This window comes from Triticum aestivum, chromosome 5A (assembly GCF_018294505.1).
Source record: "Triticum aestivum cultivar Chinese Spring chromosome 5A, IWGSC CS RefSeq v2.1, whole genome shotgun sequence".
In the NCBI taxonomy this organism is placed as follows: Eukaryota; Viridiplantae; Streptophyta; class Magnoliopsida; order Poales; family Poaceae; genus Triticum; species Triticum aestivum.
In genome coordinates, this window is record NC_057806.1 from 166449158 (window position 1) to 166465728 (window position 16571).

Consider the following 16571-nt stretch of genomic DNA (forward strand, 5'->3'; position numbering starts at 1 on the left):
GGCTCTTAAACCTAACGCCATGTCGTGGTTGATGCACTTGTCGGTAGACTCTATTTCCTCCTGGTCAGATTTGTGCCATGAGTTTGTGGGCGCCTTTATTGGGGGTCACCAAGCCCACGGCCAAGCAAGCGACCTGCATGTCATTCCCCGGAAGGGAGGCGAGAGTCTGCACAAGTATATATACAGAGGTTCAGCCGGGTATAGTACAATATCCCTGATGTTCACCCTGCCGCCATCATCAGCATGTTCCATCAGAACGTGCATAGCCGCAAGATGCGCGAAGAACTGGCGATGAACAAGGTGAAAGATGTGGCAGAACTCTATGTTCTTGCTGACAAATGTGCCCAGGCTGAAGAGGGAAGGAAGTACCCCAGCGAAGATGCCGGCGTGGAAACCGACTCCTCGGATGAGGATACGGCCGCCCCGGTGAAGAAAGGCCGGCGCCGCAATAGGAAGCGGAAAGGTAAAGTTGTGCTTGCCGTCGAGGGATCTGGCGACTCCGGCTCCGCCAAGAAAACCAAGGCAGATGACCTCGGCAAGGAAATTGCCGGATGTGTCGCCTGCCGGGCCTTGGTGGCTGCCGAGAAGCCAGGAAACTCTGACAAGCAATACTGCAAGATCCATCGCACCAAAGGCCATGATCTCTAGAACTGCCGACAGGTTGAGCTCCTTGCTGAGAAGCAGAGGGCTGAATATGAGAGGCAGGACAAGGAGAAAGGCCAGGACGGTGCTGAGGGGTCCGGCGAGAAGCATGACGGCCAGGCGGGCCGTCGCGGCAAAGATAAACAGCGGGAGAGGCCCGCCCGGGGCCGTGACAAAAAGCCAGAAGACGATGATCACGAAGAGGACGATGAGTCTGGTGACCAAGGATTTCAGAAAGCTACAGAGGCCATGTGCATCGATGGCGGCGCCTCGCTGCATACCTCTCACTGCCAGCTTAAACAGTGGGCGCATGAGATTATAGCGGCGGAACCGTCGTTTGATGCCCAAAGGCCGCTGAAGTGGTCCAGCACACCTATCATTTTTGACACTGAGGATCACCCTGATCGCACTACTGCAGTCGGGTGCTTGCCATTGTTGGTTTCACCAACAATACGTAACATCAAGGTGACAAAGATGCTAGTCGATGACGGGGCCGGTCTGAACTTAATCTCGCCTGCCATGATCGAGAAATTGCAGATTCCTGATGAAGACCTCAAAGAGACGGGCACGTTTCAGGGGGTCAACCCGGGAAGAAGTCAACCTAAGGGAAAGGTCACGTTGCCCGTGACTTTTGGGAGCGATCTGAACTACAGGACAGAAAGGGTTGTGTTCGACGTTGCCAAGATCCCCTTGCCTTACAACGGGATCCTTGGCCGCCCAGCGCTGGCCAAGTTCATGGCGGCGTCACATTACGCCTACAACACCCTGAAGATGCCGGGGCCTGTGACGATCATCACCGTCCCGTCGGACAAGAAGGATGCGCTAATTTGCGCTGACCAACTCTATCAACAAGCAGTTGCAGTAGCCGCCACTGCCAAGGCGCTTGCTCCTGCCGTTGGAGCCCCGGGAAGGCAAAAGAAGAAGATCGGTGAGACCTCAGGCACCCACTCCGGCAAGCGCATCTCTTCGGAGTGTAGTGCTCCCGTCGAGGACGTGCCATAGAGCTCCGCCGACAGAAACAAGAAGTCCAGGGCCACACCGCCGGGAACCAAGAAGGTTTTTGTCAAGGAGGACGGCATGGGAGGAGCTTTTACCGTAAGCTCCACCCTTGACGACAAATAGGAAGACGCGCTCATCACCTTCCCGAAGGCGAATGTCGATGTGTTTGCCTGGCAAGCATCTGACATCTCCGGCGTTCCCAGGAAGGTGATTGAGCACCACCTTGTTGTCTGTCCTCATGCGCGGCCCGTCAAGTAGAAGGTCAAAAAGCAAGCTTTGGGATGACAAGAGTTCATCACAGGGGAGATCCGGAAACTGGAAGCGGCGGTTTGGTAAGAGGAGTGCTCTATCCAACATGGTTGGCCAATCCGGTGGTAGTGCGCAAGGCAAATGGGAAGTGGAGGCTGTGTATTGATTACACAGATATTAATAAGGCTTGTCCGAAAGACCCCTTCCCGTTCCCGCGCATCGACCAGATTGTTGACTCCACAGCTGGGTGTGATCTGTTGTCATTCCTCGATGCCTACTCCGGCTACCACCAGATCTTCATGGCAAGGGAAGATGAAGAGAAAACGACATTCATCACCCCATGTGGTACGTATTGCTTTATATGGATGCCTTTCGGGTTGAAGAGTGCTGGTTCAATGTTTGCAAGGGCAGTCCAGATTGGTTTTGAACCCCAGCTCCATAGAAATATGGAAGCCTATATGGATGATATAGTGGTCAAAACCAAGAACAGGGCAACCCTCATATCAGATTTACAAGAAACATTTGCAAACCTACGCAAGATCAATCTCAAGCTGAACCCTGAGAAGTGCGTCTTCGGCGTCCCGTCTGGCAAGCTTCTCGGGTTCTTTGTGTCACAGCGTGGGATAGAGGCCAATCCGGACAAGATCAAAGCTATAGAGCGGATTGAAGCGCCCAAGCGAGTCAAGGATGTGCGTCGGCTTGCCGGTTGCATTGCAGCCATGAGCAGGTTCATCTCCAAGTCCGCCGAGCGCGCCCTTCCCTTTTTCAAGATTTTGAAAAAGGCGGGCCCGATGAAGTGGACACCAGAAGCCGAAGCAGCATTGCAAGATTTGAAGAGGTACCTCTCCTCCGCGCCAATACTAGTTGCGCCTAGGCCACAGGAACCGTTGCTGCTGTACCTGGCGGCAACGAACCAGGTGGTCAGCGCCGCACTAGTGGCGCAGAGAGAAATTGATGGTGAGGTAATAGCAGCGACGGAGCCCGATGCCACCGATGCCGAGACGACGCAACCGGTTGGAGTGCCGCCAAGGAAGAACATGATGCAGCACCTGGTCTACTTTGTTAGCTCCCTTCTGCAGGGGGATAGATCAAGGTACTCCGGTGTGCAGAAACTGCTCTTCGGCCTTCTTATGGCCTCGAGGAAGCTGCGTCACTACTTCCAGGCGCACGAAATCACTGTCGTCACTCGCCTCCCTCTGCAACGGATATTGCACAATCCAGACGCAATGGGAAGGATCGTAGAGTGGGCACTGGAACTGTCCAGCTTTGGCCTCAAGTTTGAGAGTACCTCGACGATTCAAAGCTGAGTCCTGGCGGAGTTTGTTGTAGAATGGACTGCGACGCCTGACGAAGAAGCCCAAGAGACTGCTCTCCCCGGCAAGGAGGCAAGTTGCGACTGGATCATGTACTTTGACGGAGCTTTCTCCTTACAGGGCACCGGGGCTAGCGTACTACTTGTCACGCCCACCGGAGAGCACCTCAAGTACGTGATCCAGATGCACTTCCCCAGGGAGGTGTCAACAAACAATACGGCTGAGTACGAAGGGCTGCTTGCCGGTCTTAGGATCGCGGCGGACCTTGGAATCAAGAAACTCGTCGTCAGAGGCGACTCGCAACTTGTCGTTAAGCAAGTCAACAAGGATTACCAGAGCCCGTTTATGAAGGCCTACGTCGATGAAGTGAGAAAGCTGGAAGAGCGTTTCGACGGTATACAGGCAGAATATGTTCCCCGAGCGGAGAATGATATCGCCGATTACCTGTCAAAACGCGCTGCCCTCAAGCTACCTGTGGAACCAGGTACCTTTGTGCTTCAGCTAACTCAGCCATCCGTTGATCCATCAACAAAGCAAAACAAGAGGAGGAAATCAGGGCCCGGCAAGTACTTTCCCACCGAGCTCCCCAGAGCCGCCGGCAAGGATGTTGCCGGAGATACTGAGCCCGCCACGGGACGGCTAGCTCCGACGGAGCATCAAGCTCTTGCCGTCGAGACAGCCGCTCCTGTAGCGGAGGAAACGCCTTTAGTCCTCGTCGTCGAGCCCCAGGCTCCAGCATGGGCACAACATACCGTCTGATTCCTCCAAACAGGGGAACTTCCTGAGGAGCAGGAAGAAGCGGAAAAAGTAGCCCGTCGCTCTACTATGTACCAGTTCATCGATGACGTCCTGTACAGAAAGAGGCCGAACAGCGTGAAATTGAAGTGTATCCCTCGAGAGGAAGGACTGGGGCTGTTGGCAGAGATACATGGAGGCATATGTGGATCCCACATCGGGTCAAGGGCCCTTGCCGGCAAAGCGTTTCGGCAAGGCTTCTTCTGGCCCACCGCCCTCCAGGATGCGACGACACTAGTCACCAGGTGTGAAGTGTGTCAGTTCCATTCAAAGAAGCTTCATCAGCCAGCTCAAGCCCTTCAAACCATTCCTCTCTCCTGGCCCTTCTCGGTCTGGGGGCTCGACATACTGGGCCCTTTCCCCCGCGTTGCCGGGGGCTTTGAGTACTTGTACGTCGCAATCGACAAGTTCACAAAGTGGCCAGAGGTGGAAGCAGTGAGGAAGGTCACAGCTCAGTCAGCCGTCAAATTCTTCAAGGGATTAGTGTGCTGTTTTGGTGTACCCAACAGGGTCATCACCGACAATGGTACACAGTTCACAAGCCGCACCTACATGCAATATACCCAAGACCTCGGCAGCAAAGTCTGTTTCGCTTCCGTTGCTCACCCACGAAGCAATGGTCAAGCTGAGAGGGCAAACGTTGAAGTACTGTGGGGATTAAGGACAAAGACCTTTGACAGGCTGCACAAGAGTGGAAGGCGCTGGATTGATGAATTACCGGCGGTTCTTTGGTCAATCAGAACGACACCAAATCGAGCCACCGGCCAGACACCCTTCGCCCTGGTATACGGAGCAGAAGCAGTTCTCCCCACTGAACTCATATACGGGTCACCTCGAGTACTCGCTTATGATGAGCTTGAGCAAGAGCAACTGCGCCAAGATGACGCAACGCTCCTTGAGGAAGATCGTCTTCGGGCGGCTGTGAGAGCAGCGCGCTACCAGCAAGCCTTGTGCCGCTACCATAGCCGCAAGGTTCATGCCCGAAGCTTTGAGGAAGGCGACCTTGTTCTTCGGCACATTCAATCGGCCAAAAATTCCAACAAGTTGACGCCAAAGTGGGAAGGCCCTTATCGGGTAATACGAGTCACCAGGCCTGGCGCAGTCCTCCTGGAGACCGAACATGCCGTTCTGGTGAGTAACTCCTGGAACATTGAGCATCTTCGCAAGTTTTACCCGTAAGGCGCGGCTTGTCGGGCCCCCCGGCAAGCCACCTTTTGTACGAGCATTGCCGATGACGCATGTAACCCTTTGTACAAAGCCAGGCGCAGACCCTGAGCATAAGTAAATGAAGCGCTGGCGCCCTGAGTTATAGCATGCATGCTAGGTCGAGTCTCGTCCTTGGTTAGGGTTGACAGTGCTTAGCAGCGACTAACCCCTAGCTTAGAGGTTGAGTGTGCGTCTCCTTGTCTTTCTTTCGTCTTCTTTGGTTCACAGGACACACGGATATCCGTGTCGAACCACTTGGGGAGGAAAAGAAGATGAACAGACCAGCATCTAGCCCCCGGCAAGCCAGTATTGCAGGGGGGCTGCAAGAGCAAAGATTCACCCACGGCGAACCAGGGTTGCCGGGGGCTGCAGCTTCAGATAAGTTCTTCATCCCTTATCATGCATTCCATTATGGACTGAGGTATGTGAAACCTCGTTTTCCCCTAAGCTACTGTGCTCCCATAACTCTAGGCCCTAGGGCTCGTTCCTGGGGCCAAGTTTGGTCGTAGTCGCGGCAGCGAAAGGATGAAACAAGGAGCCTGAACCAGCCTCATCCCTGCCTCCGCCAAAGGCGTGAGGAAGGTCGAGCAAAGTGGGGAGACGGCAAGGCCTGTTGCCGGGAAAGGAAATGTTTATCTTGAAGATATCAAGGATTTACTCCTTGTCGTGGGTTCCACCCGCAAACAAATGACCTGGCAAGCATCCCTTTTTCATTAAAAACATACCACTCAGGTACAGTCCATAGGGAATGAAAAACATGAATGATGGGATTACAAGTTTTAAATTCAACAAAGGCCCGAAGGCTTACAAACTAAAAAGAGATAAGGTGCCTGTAATCCCTTTCTTGTCCCTCTCCTCAGGAGGCAGGTCAAGGAGGTGAAAGAGACAAAAGGAGCGCCTAGGCGAGCTACGGGTGGCAGAAGACACCAAGAGAACATCTTGGTGGCCGTCCAAAGGCTGGATGGTGATGGCGGCGCCGGAAGCAGAGCTCGAAGACGAGGCGGCAGGACGTCAGCACGCGTTGAAGGCGTCGGTGCCCGCATACTCTGACTTGACGGCCTTGCCGCCCGCCCTCTTCCTCTTCCGCAGCCTTCCAACGCCAGCCGCCCAAGGAGACGGCCCCAAGAAGTTCAGGGAGCTGGCGACGCGGATGATGGGGTCGCCGGTGCCGCACGGAGCGGCACCCGACACCTAATCGGACCCGTCATCCTGCCGCCTACTACCCTCGTCGTCACTGCCGCTGTCCTCCTCATCACTCCCGCCCGAGGAGGAGTCTTCACTATCAGAAGAGCTCTCCACGCAGCACCTTGCACGGGTCCCAAAGCACCCGAAGACCTTGACGGAGAGAAGGCCACCCTCCATCAGCTTAAAATGGAGAGTGAGCCCCTCCGTCAAGCGGTGGATATGGGAAAACGTCTTCCGTCCCCGACGGAGATACATCACGTGAGGGGCGGGGAAGTCGACGCGGGCCCGCGGGCCACTGATCCCGTAGCCCCTCATGTGCAGCCACAACGACTCTGGCGGATCCAGCTCCATCTCCCGCGCAAATGGAGTCGGGAGACGAAGGCGACGGCGCGGCGGCCGGCGCAGCCTGACGAAGAACTCACAAGGTCATCCCCAACATGGCCCTCCATTGGAGGAGGAGCTGCTGGCGGAGGCGAGGCCGGTGAAGGAAATATGCCCTAGAGGCAATAATAAAGTTATTATTTATTTCCTTATATCATGATAAATGTTTATTATTCATGCTAGAATTGTATTAACTGGAAACATAATACATGTGTGAATACATAGACAAACAGAGTGTCACTAGTATGCCTCTACTTGACTAGCTCGTTAATCAAAGATGGTTATGTTTCCTAAACCATGAACAAAGTGTTGTTATTTGATTAACGAGGTCACATCATTAGTTGAATGATCTGATTGACATGACCCATTCCATTAGCTTAGCACCCGATCGTTTAGTATGTTGTTGTTGCTTTCTTCATGACTTATACATGTTCCTATGACTATGAGATTATGCAACTCCCGTTTGCCGGAGGAACACTTTGGGTGCTACCAAACGTCACAACGTAACTGGGTGATTATAAAGGAGCATTATAGGTGTCTCCAAAGGTACATGTTGGGTTGGCGTATTTCGAGATTAGGATTTGTCACTTCGATTGTCGGAGAGGTATCTCTGGGCCCTCTCGGTAATGCACATCACATAAGCCTTGCAAGCATTACAACTAATATGTTAGTTGTGAGATGATGTATTACGGAACGAGTAAAGAGACTTGCCGGTAACGAGATTGAACTAGGTATTGGATACCGACGATCGAATCTCGGGCAAGTAACATACCGATGACAAAGGGAACAACGTATGTTGTTATGCGGTCTGACCAATAAAGATCTTCGTAGAATATGTAGGAGCCAATATGGGCATCCAGGTCCCGCTATTGGTTATTGACCGGAGATGTGTCTCAGTCATGTCTGCATTGTTCTCAAACCGTAGGGTCCGCACGCTTAACGTTACGATGACAGTTATTATGAGTTTATGCATTTTGATGTACCGAAGTTAGTTCGGAGTCCCGGATGTGATCACGGACATGACGAGGAGTCTCGAAATGGTCGAGACATAAAGATTGATATATTGGAAGCCTATGTTTGGATATCGGAAGTGTTCCGGGTGAAATCGAGATTTTACCGGAGTACCGGGAGGTTACCGGAACCCCCCGGGAGCTATATGGGCCTTAGTGGGCTTTAGTGGAAAGGAGAAAGGGGCAGCCCAAGGTGGGCCGCGCGCCTCCCCCCTCCTTAGTCCTATTAGGACAAGGAGAGGTGGCCGGCCCCCCTCTCTCTCTTTCCCCCTCGGGGAATCCTATTCCAACTAGGATTGGGGGGGGGAGTCCTACTCCCGGTAGGAGTAGGACTCCTCCTGCGCCCTCCTCCTGGCCGGCCGGGCCCTCCCCCTTGGATCCTTTATATACGGGGGCAGGGGGGCACCTCTAGACACACAAGTTGATCCTTGAGATCGTTCCTTAGCCGTGTGTGGTGCCCCCTGCCACCATATTCCACCTCGATCATATTGTAGCGGTGCTTAGGCGAAGCCCTGCGATGGTAGAACATCAAGATCGTCACCACGCTGTCGTGCTGACGGAACTCCTCCCCGACGCTTTGCTGGATCGGAGCCCGGGGATCGTCATCGAGCTGTACGTGTGCTAAGAACTTGAAGGTGCCAGAGTAACGGTGCTTGGATCGGTCGGATCGGGAAGACGTACGACTACTTCCTCTATGTTGCGTCAACGCTTCCGTAGTCGGTCTGCATGGGTACGTAGACAACACTCTCCCCTCTCATTGCTATGCATCACCATGATCTTGCGTGTGCGTAGGAAAAATTTTGAAATTACTGCGTTCCCCTACAGTGGCATCCGTGCCTAGGTTTTATGGTTTGATGTTATATGCACGAGTAGAACACAAGTGAGTTGTGGGCGATACAAGTCATACTGCCTACCAGCATGTCATACTTTGGTTCGGCGGTATTGTTGGACGAGACGACCCGGACCAACATTACGCGTACGCTTACGCGAGACCGGTTCTCCCGACGTGCTTTGCACATAGGTGGCTTGCGGGCGACTGTCTCTCCAACTTTAGTTGAACCAAGTGTGGCTACGCCCGGTCCTTGCGAAGGTTAAAACGGAGTCTATTTGACAAACTATCGTTGTGGTTTTGATGCGTAGGTGAGATTGGTTCTTACTTAAGCCCGTAGCAGCCACGTAAAACTTGCAACAACAAAGTAGAGGACGTCTAACTTGTTTTTGCAGGGCATGTTGTGATGTGATATGGCCAAGACATGATGCTAAATTTTATTGTATGAGATGATCATGTTTTGTAACCGAGTTATCGGCAACTGGCAGGAGCCATATGGTTGTCGCTTTATTGTATGCAATGCAATCGCGATGTAATGCTTTACTTTATTACTAAGCGGTAGTGATAGTCGTAGAAGCATAAGATTGGCGAGACGACAATGATGCTACGATGGAGATCAAGGTGTCGCGCCGGTGACGATGGTGATCATGACGGTGCTTCGGAGATGGAGATCACAGGCACAAGATGATGATGGCCATATCATATCACTTATATTGATTGCATGTGATGTTTATCTTTTATGCATCTTATCTTGCTTTGATTGACGGTAGCATTATAAGATGATCTCTCACTAAATTATCAAGAAGTGTTCTCCCTGAGTATGCACCGTTGCGAAAGTTCTTCGTGCTGAGACACCACGTGATGATCGGGTGTGATAGGCTCTACGTTCAAATACAACGGGTGCAAAACAGTTGCACACGCGGAATACTCAGGTTATACTTGACGAGCCAAGCATATACAGATATGGCCTCGGAACACGAAGACCGAAAGGTCGAGCGTGAATCATATAGTACATATGATCAACATAGTGATGTTCACCAATGAAACTACTCCATCTCACGTGATGATCGGACATGGTTTAGTTGATTTGGATCACGTGATCACTTAGAGGATTAGAGGGATGTCTATCTAAGTGGGAGTTCTTAAGTAATATGATTAATTGAACTTAAATTTATCATGAACTTAGTCCCTGATAGTATCTTGCTTTTTATGTTGATTGTAGATAGATGGCTCGTGTTGTTGTTCCGTTGAATTTTAATGCGTTCCTTGAGAAAGCAAAGTTGAAAGATGATGGTAGCAATTACACGGACTGGGTCCGTAACTTGAGGATTATCCTCATTGCTGCACAGAAGAATTACGTCCTGGAAGCACCGCTGGGTGCTAGGCCTGCTGCTGGAGCAACACTAGAAGTTATGAACGTCTGGCAGAGCAAAGCTGATGACTACTCGATAGTTCAGTGTGCCATGCTTTACGGCTTAGAATCGGGACTTCAACGATGTTTTGAACGTCATGGAGCATATGAGATGTTCCAGGAGTTGAAATTAATATTTCAAGCAAATGCCCGGATTGAGAGATATGAAGTCTCCAATAAGTTCTATAGCTGCAAGATGGAGGAGAACAGTTCTGTCAGTGAGCATATACTCAAAATGTCTGGGTATAATAATCACTTGATTCAATTGGGAGTTAATCTTCCATATGATTGTGTCATTGACAGAATTCTCCAATCACTGCCAGTAAGCTACAAGAGCTTCGTGATGAACTATAATATGCAAGGGATGAACAAGACTATTCCCGAGCTCTTCGCAATGCTGAAAGCTGCGGAGGTAGAAATCAAGAAGGAGCATCAAGTGTTGATGGTCAATAAGACCACTAGTTTCAAGAAAAAGGGCAAAGGGAAGAAGAAGAACTTCATGAAGAACGGCAAGCAAGTTGCTGCTCAAGAGAACAAACCCAAGTCTGGACCTAAGCCTGAAACTGAGTGCTTCTACTGCAAGCAGACTGGTCACTGGAAGCGGAACTGCCCCAAGTATTTGGCGGATAAGAAGGATGGCAAGGTGAACAAAGGTATATGTGATATACATGTTGTTGATGTGTACCTTACCAATGCTCGTAGTAGCACCTGGGTATTTGATACTGGTTCTGTTGCTAATATTTGCAACTCGAAACAGGGACTACGGATTAAGCGAAGATTGGCTAAGGACGAGGTGACAATGCGCATGGGAAACGGTTCCAAAGTCGATGTGATCGCGGTCGGCATGCTACCTCTACATCTACCTTCGGGATTAGTATTAGACCTAAATAATTGTTATTTGGTGCCAGCGTTGAGCATGAACATTATATCTGGATCTTGTTTAATGCGAGACGGTTATTCATTTAAATCAGAGAATAATGGTTGTTCTATTTATATGAGTAATATCTTTTATGGTCATGCACCCTTGAAGAGTGGTCTATTCTTATTGAATCTCGATAGTAGTAATACACATATTCATAATGTTGAAGCCAAAAGATGCAGAGTTGATAATGATAGTGCAACTTATTTGTGGCACTGCCGTTTAGGTCATATTGGTGTAAAGCGCATGAAGAAACTCCATACTGATGGACTTTGGAAACCACTTGATTATGAATCACTTGGTACTTGCGAACCGTGCCTCATGGGCAAGATGACTAAAACACCGTTCTCCGGTACTATGGAGAGAGCAACAGATTTGTTGGAAATCGTACATACAGATGTATGTGGTCCGATGCATATTGAGGCTCGTGGCGGATATCGTTATTTTCTCACCTTCACAGATGACTTAAGCAGATATGGGTATATCTACTTAATGAAACACAAGTCTGAAACATTTGAAAAGTTCAAAGAATTTCAGAGTGAAGTTGAAAATCATCATAACAAGAAAATAAAGTTTCTACTATCTGATCGTGGAGGAGAATATTTGAGTTACGAGTTTGGTGTACATTTGGAAAATTGTGGAATAGTTTCGCAACTCACGCCACCCGAAACACCACAGCGTAATGGTGTGTCCGAACGTCGTAATCGTACTTTACTAGATATGGTGCGATCTATGATGTCTCTTACTGATTTACCGCTATCGTTTTGGGGATACGCTCTAGAGACGGCTGCATTCACGTTAAATAGGACACCATCATAATCCGTTGAGACGACGCCTTATGAACTGTGGTTTGGCAAGAAACCAAAGTTGTCGTTTCTGAAAGTTTGGGGTTGCGATGCTTATGTGAAAAAGCTTCAACCTGATAAGCTCGAACCCAAATCGGAGAAATCTGTCTTCATAGGATATCCAAAGGAAACTATTGGATACACCTTCTATCACAGATCCGAAGGAAAGACTTTTGTTGCTAAATTCGGAAACTTTCTAGAGAAGGAGTTTCTCTCGAAAGAAGTGAGTGGGAGGAAAGTAGAACTTGACGAGGTAACTGTACCTGCTCCCTTATTGGAAAGTAGTACATCACAGAAAACTGTTTCAGTGACACCTACACCAGTTAGTGAGGAAGCTAATGATAATGATCATGAAACTTCAGATCAAGATACTACTGAACCTCGTAGGTCAACCAGAGTGAGATCCGCACCAGAGTGGTACGGTAATCCTATTCTGGAAGTCATGCTACTAGATCATGATGAACCTACGAACTATGAAGAAGTGATGGTGAGCCCAGATTCCGCAAAATGGCTTGAAGCCATGAAATCTGAGATGGGATCCATGTATGAGAACAAAGTATGGACTTTGGTTGACTTGCCCGATGATCGGCAAGCGATTGAGAATAAATGGATCTTCAAGAAGAAGACTGACGCTGACGGTAATGTTACTGTCTACAAAGCTCGACTTGTCGCAAAAGGTTTTCGACAAGTTCAAGGGGTTGACTACGATGAGATCTTCTCACCCGTAGCGATGCTTAAGTCTGTCCGAATCATGTTAGCAATTGCCGCATTTTATGATTATGAAATTTGGCAAATGGATGTCAAAACTGCATTCCTGAATGGGTTTCTGGAAGAAGAGTTGTATATGATGCAACCAGAAGGTTTTGTCGATCCAAAGGGAGCTAACAAAGTGTGCAAGCTCCAGCGATCCATTTATGGACTGGTGCAAGCCTCTCGGAGTTGGAATAAACGCTTTGATAGTGTGATCAAAGCATTTGGTTTTATACAGACTTTCGGAGAAGCCTGTATTTACAAGAAAGTGAGTGGGAGCTTTGTAGCATTTCTGATATTATATGTGGATGACATATTACTAATTGGAAATGATATAGAATTTCTGGATAGCATAAAGGGATACTTGAATAAGAGTTTTTCGAGGAAAGACCTCGGTGAAGCTGCTTACATATTAGGCATAAAGATCTATAGAGATAGATCAAGACGCTTAATTGGACTTTCACAAAGCACATACCTTGACAAGATTTTGAAGAAATTCAAAATGGATCAAGCAAAGAAAGGGTTCTTGCCTGTGTTACAAGGTGTGAAGTTGAGTCAGACTCAATGCCCGACCACTGCAGAAGATAGAGAGAAAATGAAAGATGTTCCCTATGCTTCAGCCATAGGCTCTATCATGTATGCAATGCTGTGTACCAGACCTGATGTGTGCCTTGCTATAAGTTTAGCAGGGAGGTACCAAAGTAATCCAGGAGTGGATCACTGGACAGCGGTCAAGAACATCCTGGAATACCTGAAAAGGACTAAGGATATGTTTCTCGTATATGGAGGTGACAAAGAGCTCATCGTAAAAGGTTACGTTGATGCGAGCTTTGACACTGATCCGGACGATTCTAAATCGCAAACCGGATACGTGTTTACATTAAACGGTGGAGCTGTCAGTTGGTGCAGTTCTAAACAAAGCGTCATAGCGGGATCTACATGTGAAGCGGAGTACATAACTGCTTCGGAAGCATCGAACGAAGGAGTCTGGATGAAGGAGTTCATATCCGATCTAGGTGTCATACCTAGTGCATCGGGTCCAATGAAAATCTTTTGTGACAATACTGGTGCAATTGCCTTGGCAAAGGAATCCAGATTTCACAAGAGAACCAAGCACATCAAGAGACGCTTCAATTCCATCCGGGATCTAGTCCAGGTGGGAGACATAGAGATTTGCAAGATACATACGGATCTGAATGTTGCAGATCCGTTGACTAAGCCTCTTCCACGAGCAAAACATGATCAGCACCAAGGCTCCATGGGTGTTAGAATCATTACTGTGTAATCTAGATTATTGACTCTAGTGCAAGTGGGAGACTGAAGGAAATATGCCCTAGAGGCAATAATAAAGTTATTATTTATTTCCTTATATCATGATAAATGTTTATTATTCATGCTAGAATTGTATTAACCGGAAACATAATACATGTGTGAATACATAGACAAACAGAGTGTCACTAGTATGCCTCTACTTGACTAGCTCGTTAATCAAAGATGGTTATGTTTCCTAAACCATGAACAAAGTGTTGTTATTTGATTAACGAGGTCACATCATTAGTTGAATGATCTGATTGACATGACCCATTCCATTAGCTTAGCACACGATCGTTTAGTATGTTGCTATTGCTTTCTTCATGACTTATACATGTTCCTATGACTATGAGATTATGCAACTCCCGTTTGCCGGAGGAACACTTTGGGTGCTACCAAATGTCACAACGTAACTGGGTAATTATAAAGGAGCATTACAAGTGTCTCCAAAGGTACATGTTGGGTTGGCGTATTTCGAGATTAGGATTTGTCACTCCGATTGTCGGAGAGGTATCTCTGGGCCCTCTCGGTAATGCACATCACATAAGCCTTGCAAGCATTACAACTAATATGTTAGTTGTGAGATGATGTATTACGGAACGAGTAAAGAGACTTGCCGGTAACAAGATTGAACTAGGTATTGGATACCGACGATCGAATCTCGGGCAAGTAACATACCGATGACAAAGGAAACAACGTATGTTGTTATGCGGTCTGACCGATAAAGATCTTTGTAGAATATGTAGGAGCCAATATGGGCATCCAGGTCCCGCTATTGGTTATTGACCGGAGATGTGTCTCAGTCATGTCTGCATTGTTCTCGAACCATAGGGTCCGCACGCTTAACGTTACGATGACAGTTATTATGAGTTTATGCATTTTGATGTACCAAAGTTAGTTTGGAGTCCCGGATGTGATCACGGACATGACGAGGAGTCTCGAAATGGTCGATACATAAAGATTGATATATTGGAAGCCTATGTTTGGATATCGGAAGTGTTCCGGGTGAAATCGAGATTTTACCGGAGTACCGGGAGGTTACCGGAACCCCCCGGGAGCTATATGGGCCTTAGTGGGCTTTAGTGGAAAGGAGAAAGGGGCAGCCCAAGGTGGGCCGCGCGCCTCCCCCCTCCCCTAGTCCTATTAGGACAAGGAGAGGTGGCCGGCCCCCCTCTCTCTCTTTCCCCCTCGGGGAATCCTATTCCAACTAGGATTGGGGGGGAGTCCTACTCCCGGTAGGAGTAGGACTCCTCCTGCGCCCTCCTCCTGGCCGGCCGGCCCCTCCCCCTTGGATCCTTTATATACGGGGGCAGGGGGCACCTCTAGACACACAAGTTGATCCTTGAGATCGTTCCTTAGCCGTGTGCGGTGCCCCCTGGCACCATATTCCACCTCGATCATATTGTAGCGGTGCTTAGGCGAAGCCCTGCGATGGTAGAACATCAAGATCGTCACCACGCCGTCGTGCTAACGGAACTCCTCCCCGACGCTTTGCTGGATCGGAGCCCGGGGATCGTCATCGAGCTGTACGTGTGCTAAGAACTCGGAGGTGCCGGAGTAACGGTGCTTGGATCGGTCAGATCGGGAAGACGTACGACTACTTCCTCTACGTTGCGTCAACGCTTCCGCAGTCAGTCTGCGTGGGTAAGTAGACAACACTCTCCCCTCTCGTTGCTATGCATCACCATGATCTTGCGTGTGCGTAGGAAATTTTTTGAAATTACTGCATTCCCCTACAGCCGGCGCGCCACCCCATCCTCCTCTTCCCCGAGCGCCCCGGCCTCGCTCACGGCCTCGCCCCCTCCCCCTTCCCCTCGCGGCTGGATCTGCCACCGCAGGCGCAGGAGAAGGAGGGGCGCGTTGTCGAGCGGCGACCCTCGCCACCACTGTTGAAGGACCGGGGTTCCCTCTCTCCATGACGGATAGAAGGGAGGAGCAGAAGCTGAAGGAAGAAGAAGATGAAAGAATGCGGGACGCCATCCCCCCCCCCTCCCGCTCTCTATAAAGGACCGGGTTGGCGCTTGGCCGCCCCGCTCGGCCAATCAAGACACGGGAGGCGCAGGGAGCCAGGGCCGACCCGCTACCCCAACCAGCGACGGCCCGGTTTCCCGCCTCCACCGTTTGCCACCCCAAGCGCATGGGAGACACGTGGCGAATGTGCAGAACCGAAGGGACGGGTGAGGCGACCTCTCCCCACCCCGTGATCGTGGGAGTGGACGCCTCGAGGACCGCGCCTCGGCCCCATTCAGTAAATGGGCCACGCCTCCCTCCATTTATGGGGAAGGCGCAAACCGCCCCCTTAACTGTGACGTGACACATGCATGCAGAGACCAACCCCACGCATGTTGCCCACATCACACGCGCCTCCCCATGCCGCGCCACGCGCGGGAATCATGGGAAGCGCAGCGCGCAAAGAATCTTACCACGGTAAAAACCGCCCCGCCTGCCCGCGCACCGTTTTTGGGCCTATCCCAACAACGCGATGCGCTTATGTGTGGCCCAGGCCCGGGGGCTCCTGTCGGTGTACAAAAAGAGGGGTACACTTTTTGTATCCCTATGACTGTGCACGGGCAGTCTGAGCCGCGAGCACCACCACACCAAGCAAGGCAAGGGAGGTGAGTCAGGGTAAGACCGAAGCTCAAGAGAACTGCGACGCCAAGACCAAGACCACAAAGAACAAAGAGGATGAAGCAGACTCCCCCAGCAAGATCCTTGCCGGGAGACAG